This window comes from Ctenopharyngodon idella, chromosome 23 (genome assembly GCF_019924925.1).
Source record: "Ctenopharyngodon idella isolate HZGC_01 chromosome 23, HZGC01, whole genome shotgun sequence".
Classification (NCBI taxonomy): Eukaryota; Metazoa; Chordata; class Actinopteri; order Cypriniformes; family Xenocyprididae; genus Ctenopharyngodon; species Ctenopharyngodon idella.
Window position 1 is genome coordinate 4506379 of NC_067242.1, and position 15360 is coordinate 4521738.

The window sequence follows — 15360 nt, forward strand, 5'->3', positions numbered from 1 at the left end:
TTGTATGAGGGAATCCCTTTGCAATAATGGTGCACTCACTCAGATCAATTTCAAGATGCGTGCACAGCATCGTGGGCCTCTTTTTCAGGATGGCTTGTAGGAGCTTGCCGGTTTAACAGGACTGAAAAGGCCTGGAGGTACCCCCACCACACCTCCTCCTCTTCCTACTCTTGTCTCTTTGTGTTCTCAGGTGTACAGTGAATTTAGAGTCAATTTCATGAAACCAGCAGCCACACCCATACTTCAACGGTGCATAAAAGAGAGATGGTTATCGTAAGATTCTTTATACTTTTATTGTGAAGTTTGGCAGTTTGGCAAGCATAAGTCAAACCTTCAGTCATTATGTGGCTTTTTAGATTAATTTTTTTTTTATTTTACGTGCATTCATGCTCACTGTTATGCGTACAGTACCCTAAATACTTGATGGTTACATCACATGACATTAATTTAAACCTTCATTGAAAATGGTAAATGTTTTTTGAAACCTTGTGAAACAACATGAATACAAAGTGTAGATTTTTAAGGACTTGGCATGTTGTAACCTAGAGTTTTTTTTTTTTTTTTTTTATAAAGATTTTTCCTTTTCTTTATCTGCAGTTACTCTGAAATTACTCATTGAACTTAAAGTTAACTTTGAGCATTCTCAGCATTCATTTTTGCCTCAACTCTTGATGCATCCATTTCTCCATCCCACATTATCACCAGTGATGTTCAAACCGAAGTTTTCCGATGGTAGATGTGTATTGCACGTTTACAGGACCCAAACATAATTCAGTTGTTCTAGTAGCTGATGCGAGCCATATACACACTGAGGTTTGGAGAGCCCTCTGTGTGCCTCTGGATTTATGGAGCCGAGCTGTCACTGCTGCCCCTCGATGAATGTTCCATTTGTTGCACAGATAGACAACTGTCAAAGGAGAAAGGCATGGGCCCACTGCGTCCTTTCTGCCATAAAAGCTGCCACCCCGACCAGCTCTGCCGAGAGGGAGGGATCGGTGAAAAGTGGGAGGGAGATAGGAGGAATTCCCATGTGACTGCTTCCCAAGAGGATTTTTTCCATGTATGAATCAAAAGTTCCAGTTTTGCATATACAATGCATTCGAAACCAGTTGAAAACCTTTATTAGACCTTTAATTACTCAAAACAATGTCCATGAACAGTGGCAGTTTCAGCAAATGTCTTCATATCCGTGGGTCACACTCAAAGCAAATCAGAGAGAATGGCACCTTAGCAACGGCCGAGGGAAAGATCTCTTGGTCTTCCTGCAGAAACATGTCTGTTAAATAAAGGAGTGATCATAACAACAAGAACAACAGGAGGGAAGGAGATTAGATGCTCAGATCCTCCTTTCACCCATTCCTCTACACCTCACGCACTGTTTAACCAAAGTTGGCCTGGGATGAACATCCCCATGTAGTCTCACATCATTGTGATTCTTTACATTCATGGCTCTTGTTTCTCCCTTAAGGAAGAGTTTTAAAATGGCTGCCCTGTTTTGGACGGACTGGTGGGGACAGCGATATTCTTTGAGAGAGCTTGTGCACACACACACACACCATCTGTAATGAGGGTGGACAGTGTATGCTTTTTCCAGGCAGCTGTCAATGGCACACTGATCTGTCAGCATGGACCCTGCATCTGCACTCTTCTGTAACTCACACCACGGCTCTCCACAGAAACCGGGCAAGAGCCAGCGTCTGTCTTCGCTTACAAGAACTCTATCTTTGCAAAACCAGCCTCTCTTTTGTGCGAGAATGCAGTTCTTTCTCTTTCCGCATAGATGCATATTTGCATGGATATGGAGATGAGCCTGAATACGAGGCTCAAACCTCACCCATGTGACCAGTCAACCGCTCTCGCAGTACCCCACTGTGAAGTCTGACCAATCCAATGCACCATATGTGTCCTTTAGGCCCAAATAAAGGCCCACCATCTGCAAAAAAGAAGGGTGAAGACTTGTCCCTGTCGCAGGCACCTGTGAGGTTTGACAGCTGAGTCGTCCGTTGCCAAGGACCCCTCAATTTGCATGCTTGTTTACATCATCTCTTTACCTCTAAAGAGCCAGGAACTATCGAGCCTGCAGCACAGCTGAATCCAGAGGTCCCCCATCCCCCTTAAAACACCCAAAGAACATGTGTGTACCAAGAACCAGATCTTCCCTGTGCATCCTTGCAACTCTACTGTACTTAATGGATCTATTTTAAAGCCATTTAACAAGAAGCACTGTGTTTTCAAAGTGACTGATTTGGAAGCTTTGAAACTTTTTTCACTGAATCTGAGATGCTCGCATAGATACAGAGCTGGTTTGCATGAAGCAAGCTCGCCCCAAGGCAACGCAGCCAGGGTTGATTTGGAAATGAAAGCCACTTCCTGCGCAGCGCATTTCAGCTTGTTGCCTGTTATGATGTATATGCGACTCAGGTGTTGAATGATGTTTAAGAGTAAAACAGTCGACCACACAGACAGTCATGGATTGATGCCACAACTTCATTTGCAGAACTCCCCATTTTGTTCAAAGTTGAAGCGAAAGTTACTCATTTGATGTATTCACTCATAGTTTCTTTCCTGTTGTTAGTCATTTTACCATGAAATATCTGTCAGCAGACAAAACTGGATGTGCTGTCTTGGTGCCACTGGTTGAGGCCAGGATCTTCGCAAATTTGTCCACAAAAAGAGGCAGAAAATCATGTATAAGGAATCTTGCCGCTGAGAAAATAACCGGGTTTGGTGACGTGTCTGCTTTTGCCCTCTTTGGTTTGTCCTCTTCTCTGTTCTGTTCTAATATAAACCATTATCTGTAAAAGGAACTCAAACCTCACTGGAGTTTCCACATGTTGCCACACAATGGCTTGTCAGATGATTTCAATTCGCTACGTCTTTGCTTTTGATTGCATCGCTGGCACTTCTGTTGAATAATTGAGAAACTTCCTGAGGGATGCTTTTGACCGTTCATTTGTACCAAAAATATAGTATATTTTTGGTATAGCCATATTTCTTTGGACATTGAAATGTAATACCATTGTAAACCTTTATTATGATGGTAATACCATGCACTGTAAGCCCAGGTAAGTTGACAAAACTCAAAAAATTAGAGGCAATCAGTTGCTTCAATTTTTAATTAAGAAATTCAAAGTTTAAGTAAGCAGAACTGGGAAGTTAGCAGAATTTTGTACTCAGAAATTTTAATTGTTAACTTGAAATGTTAAAAAAACATTATATAACACTTAATTTTAGCATTTACTCTCCCTTTTGAGTGTCATTTGCAAAGCATGCTGGGAAATAGAAATCCCAGCTCAGTTTCAGTTAAACTTAAGTTCATCTAAATTTAAAAGAAATGAGTTCATAAAACTCAAAACAATGAAACAGTTCAGTTTACTTAAAATGAATTAGTTCTGTGAACTTGAAAGGAAAAATAAAAGTGGTAAATACTAAATAAAAAGTTAATTTGACTAAAAAGTACTAATTTGTTTAATTTAAGTTTGTCCTACTCAAACCAATTAATTATTTTGGGCATTAGGGTTTACAGTGTGGGATTCTTTGAAGTAAATACATGTTGCAACTGTCTTGTTCTATGGTCATTTTTAGTTTTCGAGTTATGGCTTAGCAATTATTTGAAGATGCCGACATTTATAGCTAGCTTCCGGAATAATTACGCAGTCAGTTTAATGGCACAGACCGCCCCCTTGAGTACTGGGGGTTAATTATGTTATAGTAGAGTAAGAATGCATGTTAAGTATGTAACAAGGGACTACTTTATTGCATTGTGTTGGCTATAACTTTACATCTCAGCGTGACTGTGTTTCTTGCTTTAGGCCCACTTCTGATGCGATTGCTTGTAATCTACAGCACAAAAAAATTAAAAACATTCTTCAAATGGGACTTGGTAACAGTTTAAGTAGGAAAGTGGACAATTGTCTTTTGTGGCATAGTCTAACTGATGTCATTAGTATCAGCCCTTCTGTAGGCTGTGTGTTTATGTTTTGTAGGGTGTACGGTTTGCATTGATAAGGATATGAGACCTCAGGGTGGTGCAGGTTCTGGTAGCTCCCTCCCTCCATCCGTCCTCCACCCCCCTCTCTCCCCGTCAATGTCTCTGGTGTTTAATAGAAACAAAGCAAACAAGCTGGGGAGTGAGCAGTTAACTTAGTGCTGTCTTTCAAGCAGCAAACGAGAAAACTGGCCCATCCCGTTTGTCCAGATTCTCACCTCTCTCTTTCACTGCACCACATTGCCTTCTCCTCTCATTCATCAGTTTTTTGCCCCCTTTCTTTTAAACATTTCTTTTAAACTCTACACCTTCCTGTTTTTGCACAAGTCTGATCTCCTCTTTTTCTTTCACTGTTTTTTATCTTCGCCTCTCACTATTGAAACTGATATTGAGGGGTGATGTGCTAGGCAGAAAGCAGCACTATCTCAGCGCGCCAACTGCTCTCAAACACGTCGGTTCCTGCACTTGTCCGTGCCTGTCATCCAGCCCTGAAACAGAGCAGTAGCATTCTTTCTCTCTCTCTCTCTCTCTCTCTCTCTCTCTCTCTCTCTCTCTCTCTCTCTCTCTCTCTCTCTCTCTCTCTCTCTCTCTCTCTCTCTCTCTCTCTCTCTCTCTCTCTCGCACACGCACACTGAAGTGATCATGCTCGCACATGGAGGCGAAGGTAATCACATAGTGTGCATACACAAACAGGTTTAACCCAAAAATGGATGTAGCCTATACCTGCGCTCATTAAACATAAATTTAGCCTAAATGAAACCGTTTCCTGGCATGCAGAAATTGCATGTGACCTGTAGCAGTTAATTGTGGTTCATCGCAGGGCACCTCTTTTAGATTATTTTTTTTAAAATTTAAAATATTCTCAACAGTCTAAGTTTGAATATATTGACTTATCTAATTAGTTGTGTGTGCAAAGAAAACCTCGCTATTGCTGGTGCTCATACTTAAGGTTAGAGATTTGAAAAAACCCATAACCATAGCATTAAACTGCTGCACTGTTTGTGCTACAGTATTGAATGGGAGTGATTTAAGTCACATTACTTACACATTACTTCCGATTTAAGTCACATTACTTAAAGGGATAGTTCACCCACAATCAGAGTTAAAAAATAAATTAAAAATAAATTAAAAAATATCCTTACTCTTCCAAGCTTTATAATGGTAGTGAATGGGGCTCAAGATTTTTACAAGCTTTATAATGTAACTCTGATTGTGTTAGCCTGAAAGAAGATAGTCATATACAGCTAGGATGGCTTGAGGGTAACTGGGTGAACTATCCCTTTAAGCCTAAGTCACATGACTGTTCTGATGCATATCTAGGAATTTACACTACCATTCAGAAGTTTGGCGTTGGCAAGAATTTTTTTTTTTTTTTTTTTTATGCAAAATTTGACTTTTTTATTGAAAAGTCTCTTATGCTCACCAAGACTGCTTTTATTTGATCAAAAAATACAGTAATGTAAAATTTTACAATTTAAAATAACTGTTTTCTATTGTAATATACAATATACAATATGATATAATTTATTCCTGTGATCAAAGCTGAATTTTCAGCATCATTACTCCAGTCTTTTTATTTTATTCATATTTTAGCATTTCCATCCAGCATTTATTACAAGATTATCTTATAAACCACAATATGGAAGGACTTGCTACAATGCTTATTGTTTTTTTTTTTTATTCCATATTAATGTTATCATAGTTTTTTTTATGTTTTAAACATTACACTGGTAATGCATCAGGGATGCTGGCTGTGTAAAACTGATCTGGCCTGCTTATTTCCTCTCCTTTTGTTTTCTCCTTTTCTTTGACTATTGTGTGATTCACACCAAAGCCAATAACAGTTCATGAATACAGTCAGTATCCTGTCATCATCATCATCATCAGAGCAATGTAATATGGGAGAAGACACAGAGGCTGGGTGTGTTTCACAGGGGCAGAGCAAAAAAATCCATCTTCACACACACACACACACACACACACACACTGGCGTGGCTAAAGACCATAGCAACCTAAAATGTCTCCTCCACCCAGGCCATTATACCTGCCTCTTTGCCTCTCAATTAGGCAGTCTTACCAGCCACTAATCTGATAATCTCTGTCCTGTCTCTCTCATCCCATCCTCCATCTCTCTCACATCTCTCCTCTGACGACTCCTTCGCTTGTCTCTTCATCTTCTCTCCATCCCCCACCACCAACGGCAAAGTTTCCTGTGAACTTTTTATGGTCATCTGTCTTCAGTCTGTGAAGTCTCTCTCTAATTTAAAGACACACACTCCATCACCCCTTCTGCACGTCTCCTCTCTTTTGAAAAGCTCCTGCACAAAGAGGATAAAGCTACGTAAGTCTCTCCTCCTCTTCATCTGTGCATCTCCGTATCCCTCCATCCTGTCTGCGGACAGCTAACAGACGTTAAACGGGCCAATCGCTGATTAGTGATGCAACAAATGATGCTGAACAACTCCTTACTCTGTTTATTAGTAGCAGACCCAGACTGAATTTGCAGATTTTTTCTGCTGATTTTCAGCTAAAATGTATCTAAACATTAGGTAATATCAAAATCATTATAAAATAATGGTAATAATAATAAAATAATTTTAGAAAATATTAGTTCCAACAAATAAGTAATTTAGCTGGTTGCGATTTTAATTTTTCTTTTTTTTTTTTTTTTGCTTTTTAGATTTTAACATCTGAAAGTTAAAGGATTAGTTCACTTCAGAATTAAAATTTCCTGATAATTTACTAACCCCCATGTCATCCAAGATGTTTATGTCTTTCTTTCTTCAGTCAAAAAGAAATTAAGGTTTTATATAGTGGACTTCACTGGGGTTCAACGGGTTGAAGGTCCAAATTGCAGTTTCAACGCAGCTTCAAAGGGCTCTACACAATCCCAGATGAGGAATAAGGGTCTTATCTAGCGAAAAGATCAGTCATTTTCTAAAAAAAATAAACATTTATGTATTTTTTTTTTTTTTTTTAACCACAAATGCTCATCTTGCACTGCTCTGCGATGCGCCACACGTGACATAGGCGAAAGTACCGATCCAGTGTCCACAAAGCGAACGTGCAAAGACTAAGTCAAACGGCCTTTAATAAAAGGTAAAATAACGATGTTGGACGATTTTGAAGTTGGAGGAGAAAATAAGATGGAGTTTGTACTTCCGCCTACATCACGAGTGAACTTTCCAACGTGATTACGTAATGCGTGGCGCATCGCAGAGCAGTGCAAGATGAGCATTTGTGGTTAAAAAGTGTATAAATTTGTTTTTTTTTTTTTTAGAAAATGACCAATCGTTTTGCTAGATAAGACCCTTGTTCCTCAGCTGGGATCATGTAGAGCCCTTTGAAGCTGCACTGAAACTGCAATTTGGACGTTCAACCTGTTGAACCTTGTTGAAGTCCACTATATGGAGAAAAATCCTGAAATGTTTTCCTCAAAAACCTTAATTTCTTTTCGACTTAAGAAAGAAAGTCATCTTGGATGACATGGGGGTGAGTAAATTATCAGGACATTTTAATTCTGAATTGAACTAATCCTTTAATTTCAAAATCACTGCAAGTAATAGTAAGTGCAGTCAAGAAGTGAGTCAGATGTTGATTGAGTAACTGCTCTGAATGATTCAGTGAGTTCAGTCAGTAAAGGATTTTAACAGAATGATTCAAACTAGTAGTTTCAGAGTTTGTGAGTCTTTTGAATGAATCATTAAAAGAATCCCTTCACAAGAGTCTGTTGTATATGAAGTGATACATGAAATGATACATTTATAGCGATTGACAAATTTCTGCTGTGTATTGTTTTAACTGGTGACCCCTAGGCCACAATATGAACAAACATTCAAGGGAACGGCACTTTCTTGATTCAGAGCAGCCTTTGGGGAGAGATTGAGTTAAATTGTACCATGACTGCAGGTCAAACTCCAGCCACTGAGATCGAGATTGTCTGTATGAACGGGGTGTTTCATAGCGCTATGATTCAACACAGCAAGTTTTGCAATGATTTTATTACTTTATAACAGATTTCAAGGTCAAAAGTCTGTGCCTCATCCCGAAAGAAAGTGTGTGTTTGTTGTGTGTTCATAGGCATGCATATTAAACTCCCTCTTTGTGGTCTCCCTGCAGTGTGAGCAGTGGTTGCTGACACGCGAGGTGCACTGCGGTCCCTCTTCAACCCCCGAACGGCAGCAGAGTAATACAACCTCGTCTGAGGACGGGTAAATATACCTCACCGTCCGGTCCGAGCCGAGGCTGCCTGTCCGCGTGAGCATCCTCACTGTTTGCACTTGCAGCATGGACGACTGGCCTGCTTATCAAGCCCTACCCACAAGTTTCCCCTTATCTCTTCTCCTTTTATTTCATCCTTTCATCCATGTCTGTTCTTTGCTGTTTTACAGTCATAGCTATACTCATACTGTATAGTTTGCCACACGTTTTTACATCCTTGGCTCGCATACCTTTGCTCTATCATTCATCAAATTCAATTGTTCCACTCTTGCAGTGTGCATGCGGTCCATTTATTGCAAAAACAGTGAAGCCAGCCATGTGTATAGCTTAATGGGCTTTGGATCTTTTAAAATTTGAGTTAGGTAAACAAAACAGATGTGCGAATCTCCTATTTGTCAAGTTACAGTTTATTATTTTGCTTCATAAAAGCATAGAAACCCTTAAGCTTGAACTTTGTAATCTGCTTTCAGCTCATGAGACATCACATGCACTTCATATACATGCTAACGTCCTCTGCATGAAGCTGAGATCTATCAGTGCTGCGTTGTCTTGTTTGAAAACTCGGGCTGAAAACATGAGATAGTTTTTGGTTCAGGTAGGCTGGTTACAGACATGACTTTGCATCAAGATGCAGGAAGGAATCTGAAATATGTATTTGTGAGAGTTGCAGTGAAGGAAAAAGAATTTGAAAAGATGTAAAGACAAAATACCAGACAAAGGCCAACGTTTCAAATAAATAGAAGTTGACTACAATTGTCTTCAGTTCAGACATTGATAAAGCTGTGCAACGTCAAAGATAAAGATAGAAACTGCCATTGTCGTAACACTTTACTTACTATAAGGGTTCATTTTTTTCAACATTACTTAACAACAATTATACAGCATTTATTAATCTTACTTAATATTCATCTAAAGTTAAGTATCTTAATTTATTAATGTACACTAATGTTAAAGGGTTAGTTCACCCAAAAATGAAATCTGTCATTAAGTACTCATCCTCATGTCATTCCAAACCCGTAAGACCTTTGTTCTTCTTCTGAACACAAATTAAGATATTTTTGATGAAATCCAAGAGGGTTTTTTTTATTTATTTTTTTTATCCCCCATAGAAAGCAACGAAATTACCACATTCAAGGTCCCAAAAAGTAGTAAAGACATTGTTAAAATAGTCAACGTGTCTATACAAAATAAACAACGTAGGAGACTGACTGGGGAGAGACAAAATAGTTGAATAAAGTCGTTTTTTTGTTTTGTTTTTGCGCACAAAAAGTATTCTCGTCACTTCATAACATTAAGGTTGAACCACTGTAGTCATGTTGACTATTTTAACAATGTTTTTACTACTTTTCTGGACCTTGAATGTGGTAATTTCATTGCTTTCTATGGGGGTGGGGAACCTCTTGGATTTCATCAAAAATATCTTAATTTGTGTTAAAAAAAAACCTCTCGGATTTCATCAAAAATATCTTAATTTGTGTTCTGTAGATGAACTAACGTCTTACGGATGTGAAACGACACGAGGGTGAGTAATTTTATACAGTTGTTGATAATGTTGTTGTAATTTAGTTTGTCCATAATACATTAAGTAATTCATTTAGTTTATACCACTTATAATTTAAAAAAAATGTTAAATGTATTATTTTATTAGCTAGAAAGTCACATTAAGCAAGATTAATAAATGCTGTAAAAGCTTTACTTATTATTTTATTTTATGTTAACTATTGCTTTAATGTTAACAAATTGAACCTTAAAGAGAAAAGATGTTTAGTTTGTTGCTATAAATATAGCTTCAGTCCATTGTTCAGTCTAAATGAGAGTTGCTAGCTACATTTTTGCTGCTCGTTCTGAAGTGTTCTCAGGTAGCAGGGTCAAAGGTCAACATTCTCTTCTGTAAAACAGCTGTGTTATCTAGGTGAAAGTATGATGCTCCCAAAGACACATTCTTTTGCAGCAAAAGTACAGAATTTTTTATATATATATATATATATATATAACAAGCAGCCTTTGACTGCCATTCATCTGGTCTCACAATTGTTGCTTACTGTTAGTACGACTAAAACTAACCTCTAACTCCGGTGATTCTGAGCACTCCTATGAGTCACGGCCTATTGCTCAAGCCATGCTTTCAAGCGCCTGCAGTCCCCCAAGCTCAGACTTGTGTGGCACATTTGTTAAGTCGCAGAACAGGACCAAACAATTTATCACATACTGACAGGACATGTAACAGTGATACCAAAATTCATTAGATGTCACCAAGATAAAAGTTAATGCTCTCAAATTGACAAAAATAACTTTTCTATCATAGTGTAATGCATTGTTTCACTTGGGTTTTTGGTAGGATGTTGAGCTGGTTGTATGGTGGTTGGACCTGAGGCGTCTTTGTTAGGTGAGGCAGTCTGTCATCCACCAAAAACCTGTTTGAGTGGCTGGCGGTCCAGAGATGAAGGAGATACCGAGATCTCAACATAAACAGCCGCAATTTAGCTTGTGGAATATTTAATTAAAGCAACTGAGATTTACAGTGTTGGAGAATCATTTTTAGTATTAAAAAAAGACAGTAATTGTTTCTTTTCTTTTTTAATATTGAATGTTAAAACCAGGCCAGATAGATAAAAATGCTAGATGAAGACTCTTCCTATGCTGTTGTTTGTTGTTGATAGGTCTTTAAAGTATGTTAGTGTGTGTTTGTGCTCAGCCACCCATTTTTATTTTTTTGCTTAGCATATCTGTTTCTGTTCTGCTCTTGGGGCATTGAACTGATTTTATAGAGGAAGTATTTAATAAGAGGTCTGTTTTTCTCACACTACTAGATTTAGACTGTTTTGGTCACATGTGATTAATTGTGGAATCATGATGGCTTAAATATAATGTTTGGTAGTTCTTTGGTTAGTTATGTTCAGTTTACTCTGTAACACGCTGTAACACTCTCACATGTCTGAAGAATGCCTGAATCCTTCTCGTACATGTCCTCCAAACAGCTCACTTTCAAGATGGAGACTTACCACAACCTACTGGCATGAAGCACACAAGACCCGAGGTCGCAATAACCGTAGAATTTCTGTTATTTACTGATTTTAATCTTATTAATCTGAATTGGAAACCTGGCGACAAACGTGGGTACTAAAAAATATCTAGAGATATGAATTTCCTTAAAACTGTATCTGTTATAAACATTGCTGTTGATCTCGATATTTCAACCCCAACAAATAGCTTCACTCGGATATACATCACAATAGGGAAGAAAAGACGGTTGCAGTTTCCATTTCATACCAACTTTAACAGAACGCATCTCAAAATTGTTGCTTAATTAGAGCTTTTAATTGTCTTGGAAACTCACCATTTCTGTGGATCAGGTTACAGGATTTGCCTGATTGCTGTAATTTTCATAGTGGATGGCCACACAATACACACTGATAAGGAGAAATTTTTGCTTCTGGACATTTCTTTTGACTTTGGACAGGGTTTACAAAGTCCCATTGTGTTTTTGCCCAGAGCACAAAGCTAGTTCAGTAGGCCATTACATTAAGATAAGAGGCTTATTCCTATTTGAGCCATCTAAGAAAGGTAGGCTACGTTCACACTGTCAGTTTTTAGGATTGACAACTGCATTTACTTACAGGTGTGAGTCTCGAAATGTCCCGTTCACACAGCAACTTACAGTGATGTCTCGAATACTGTCTGTATAAACGTGCAACGGGAGTCAAGCTCATATTGAGAACCAGCAGCGATATTGACCAAAGTAATATCAAAGATGGTGGCGTTCGTAAAACTAAAGTCTCATCACTTTTGACACTTGAAGAGTCCAAAGCGCTCGAGTTCATTTGTCGAATCTTCATTAACTGACAGCAGCTTTTATATCGGTGTGGTGGAGAGCGGAGCATGTGAGTTGCGCATAGAAGACAAAACTGATGGGAGGAGCTCTGGTGGAGAACAGTGACTGGATCTAAAACCTGAGATGACACCCAGCTCATATCTCCATTGCTGTAAGCCCCACATGAAAACCCAAAACACATGGTAGACAAGTTTTTGTGCAGCAAAGAGCAGCTCTCTCACACTGTTAAAAGTGATAGACAACTAGTTGTTCAGTCCGGTTCCCTTTACATAACGCAGGTATTGTGAGTTATGAGGTTGTGAGTCCTGTGTGAGTTTGCTTATAGAATAAATAACTCAACTGTATTTGAATGTAACTGTATTAAAGGATTAGTTCACTTCAGAATTAAAATTTTCTGATAATTTACTCACCCCCATGTCATCCAAGATGTTTGTCTTTCTTTCTTCAGTCAAAAAGAAATTAAGGTTTTTGAGGAAAACATTACAGGATTTTTCTCCATATAGTGGACTTCAGTGGTGTACAACGGGTTGAAGGTCCAAATTGCAGTTTCAGTGCAGCTTCAAAGGGCTCTACATGATCCCAGATGAGGGATAAGGGTCTTGTATAGCGAAACAATTGGCCATTTTCTGAAAAAAAAAAAAAAAAAAAGTATATACTTTTTAACCACAAATGCTCGTCTTGCACTGCTCCATCTCATTTTCTCCTCCAATTTCAAAATCATCCGAGACCGTTTTTACCTTTTTTTTTTTTTTTTTTTTTTTTTTGGTAAAGGGTGTTTGACTTAGTCTTTGCACGTTCGCTTTGTAGACACTGGATCGGTACTTTCGCCTATGTCACGCGTGACCTTTCCAGTGTAATTACGTAATGCTTGGCGCAGAGTAGTGCAAGACGAGGACCTTCAACCCACTGTACCCCGATGAAGTCCACTATATGGAGAAAAATCCTGGAATGTTTTTCTCTAAAACCTTAATTTCTTTTCGACTGAAGAAAGAAAGACAGAAACATCTTAGATGACATGGGGTTGTGTAAATTAACAGGAAATTTTAATTCTGAAGTGAACTAATCCTTTAAGGACTCAAATATAGAACTCATGACTGTATTCAGTTGCTGTGTGAATGTGGCCGGAAAGAGCTTGTGCAATACTCAACACTCAACTCTAGGGCAAATGAAGTTCGAATAAGCGAGAGAGAGTGTGATTTACGTGAGTAAGAGAGGGAGTACTAGTAATATTCCTTCCACTCTATCCTAGTTTGGCCCCAAACCAGCCCCCTTTCTCTTGGTCTTCTGTAAACATAGTGCTCTACTGATACCCTGATCTTTGCCCTTAGAGAGTAAGAGAGACTTAACATGAAAAGTTCAAGCTGGCAGGCTGTACACAACTCCATAAACTGAAACGAGAGGTGTGCTCCAAATGTTGGTGACCGAATGAGCCGCCTTTGTCATTGGGAGTCAGTTTGTGTGAGAGGATTTGTGTAGCTCGGTCTGGCAAGTCAGGGCAGGATTCTGGCTCAAAAGGCCCTAGTTTGAGTCACTCAAACATATGATTGGTAGGAAGGATAGATGCGAGGTGGGAGAGAATGACTACTATGAAACTCTTCTTTTACACCAAGAGCTTTGGATGTTTAGTTTCCAGGAGTGTAGCTTCCTTCCTCTACTGCCTCGTCTATCTGCGTTAGCTAATACTTATTTCACACAAGAGAGTCTGCATTTCTCCTGTTTCCTTTTGAGGACTGTGATGTAAAGGAGATAATGGAGGCTGTAATAAACAGCCAACATATGGTCACTCAACCCTCCCGCCTCATTGCAGACCACTCTACTATTTCTCAATTTAACCACAAAGTGCTTTTTTTGAGCAAGCTAACCCCCTTTTTTCAGCCTTCGTTTGTTCAGGAAGAACTTATATATTAAAAGCCATTCAATACCTCGTCCCAGCAGATAATTTAGAACAGTGAACGGATCGGTCGCTCCATGCGATATCTGTTTGCTTTTGAAGTGCATGTGTCACTTTTGTCAGTTTGGCTCGGAGCTATTGTCTGACAGCCATCCTCGACATGCCCAACCCACCTCAGCTCTGTCATTTGCATCCCAGAAGCCAGGCCAATTACTTTAATAAGAGCTCCTACTGAATGTTGGCTAGAGGCATCTTAAAAGGAAGGTCTTGTAATGCCAAGGTTTTTGACTAAATCGCACCTCGGTGACTTGAGTTTTTGGCTAGAAGTGGATGCCTTGGCTTTAGGCCCAAGTTTTAAGGTAAATTTAGATTAGGAATGCTTCTCCAATAAATAGTCAGATGCTATTTGTACTGTTTGGCAGTGTCGTATGTGCATCCCGTGGTAAAGCAGAGGGAAGGACAAGCCGTTGACTAAATTTCAGTTGTCGAGCTGAAACCAACTTTTAGCTTGAGCTGATTGGCCAGTTGTGTAGCATCACAAATGTGTTGGCCATAAATGATAAAGCAGTGGTTCTCAAACTTTTTGACTCCCTCCCTCCACGTTGATTTGTTGATTTTTAAAGATTTTGTCTAATTTTTAATCATGTTGAGGCCTCCTAGTTGGCGATGACCCCCTGGTTGAGAACCACTGGTTTAGACTGATTTAAACTTGCTAGTGTCAAAATATACAAAATTATGTTATTTTTGCTAGCATTTATGTGATGCAAGGCCTGAACAATAGCACACTTGCAGAATTACAAGAATTTGAATGCTTGGAGTGTTAGTTTTTGTAAAAATTTCAGCTACTTTTCTAATACCTCATTTAAGATTTTCCAGAAGAAAGCTAAATGAATTAGGTTGTAAAGAAATGATTTCAATCTACTCAACACATTTTAGAATAGTTTAGAGGATTTCTGAAGATGTTTAGGTAAGATGAAAGAGGAAAAGCAGTGAGGGACAGATGGAAGACGAAACAAGATGGAGAGAGACAGAGAGAGGGAACAGCAGAGGCATTCTTGCTTGCTCGGTTTGGCACTGTGTGAGGACTTTTCCACCCTTGTGTGCTTCTGACTAACACAAAAACACTCAAGAAGCTCACATATAGTCATACATACACGCAAACACATCCTTAACATATTATCTGCTCATAGTCTCACAAAATCATCTCTGCTTTCACAGAGTTTGTCTTTTGTTTGACGTGTTTTAACAAGGATGTGCAAGAACCTCTTTCTGTCTTGTGTGTGTGTGTGTGCAGAATAGTGAGAGTGATGGGTGGGAACAGATGTAGTAACAGCAGCCCCCCAACTCACTCCACCCCCACTATCTCCCGGCAAAGGAGCGAGAATCTTATGACAAGTACAACTCTGTCTCACTCACTCTCGCCCCAAA

The 15360-nt window shown here is 39.0% G+C and overlaps 1 protein-coding gene across 6 annotated transcripts in view; it reads left to right on the forward strand.

Moving 5' to 3' along the window:
* rreb1a (ras responsive element binding protein 1a) overlaps positions 1-15360 on the forward strand; it is a 55911-nt gene that overhangs the window by 16347 nt on the left and 24204 nt on the right. For 2 of the 6 annotated variants that reach the window (XM_051881530.1, XM_051881534.1), the window contains exon 2: positions 8108-8199. The exons of 3 other annotated variants lie outside the window; for them this stretch is intronic. The gene's annotated coding sequence lies outside the window, so the exon portion shown is untranslated. Of the gene's footprint in view, positions 1-5167; positions 6330-8107; positions 8200-15360 lie in introns of those variants that run through there. One more of the 6 variants, XM_051881531.1, reaches the window with a different exon arrangement.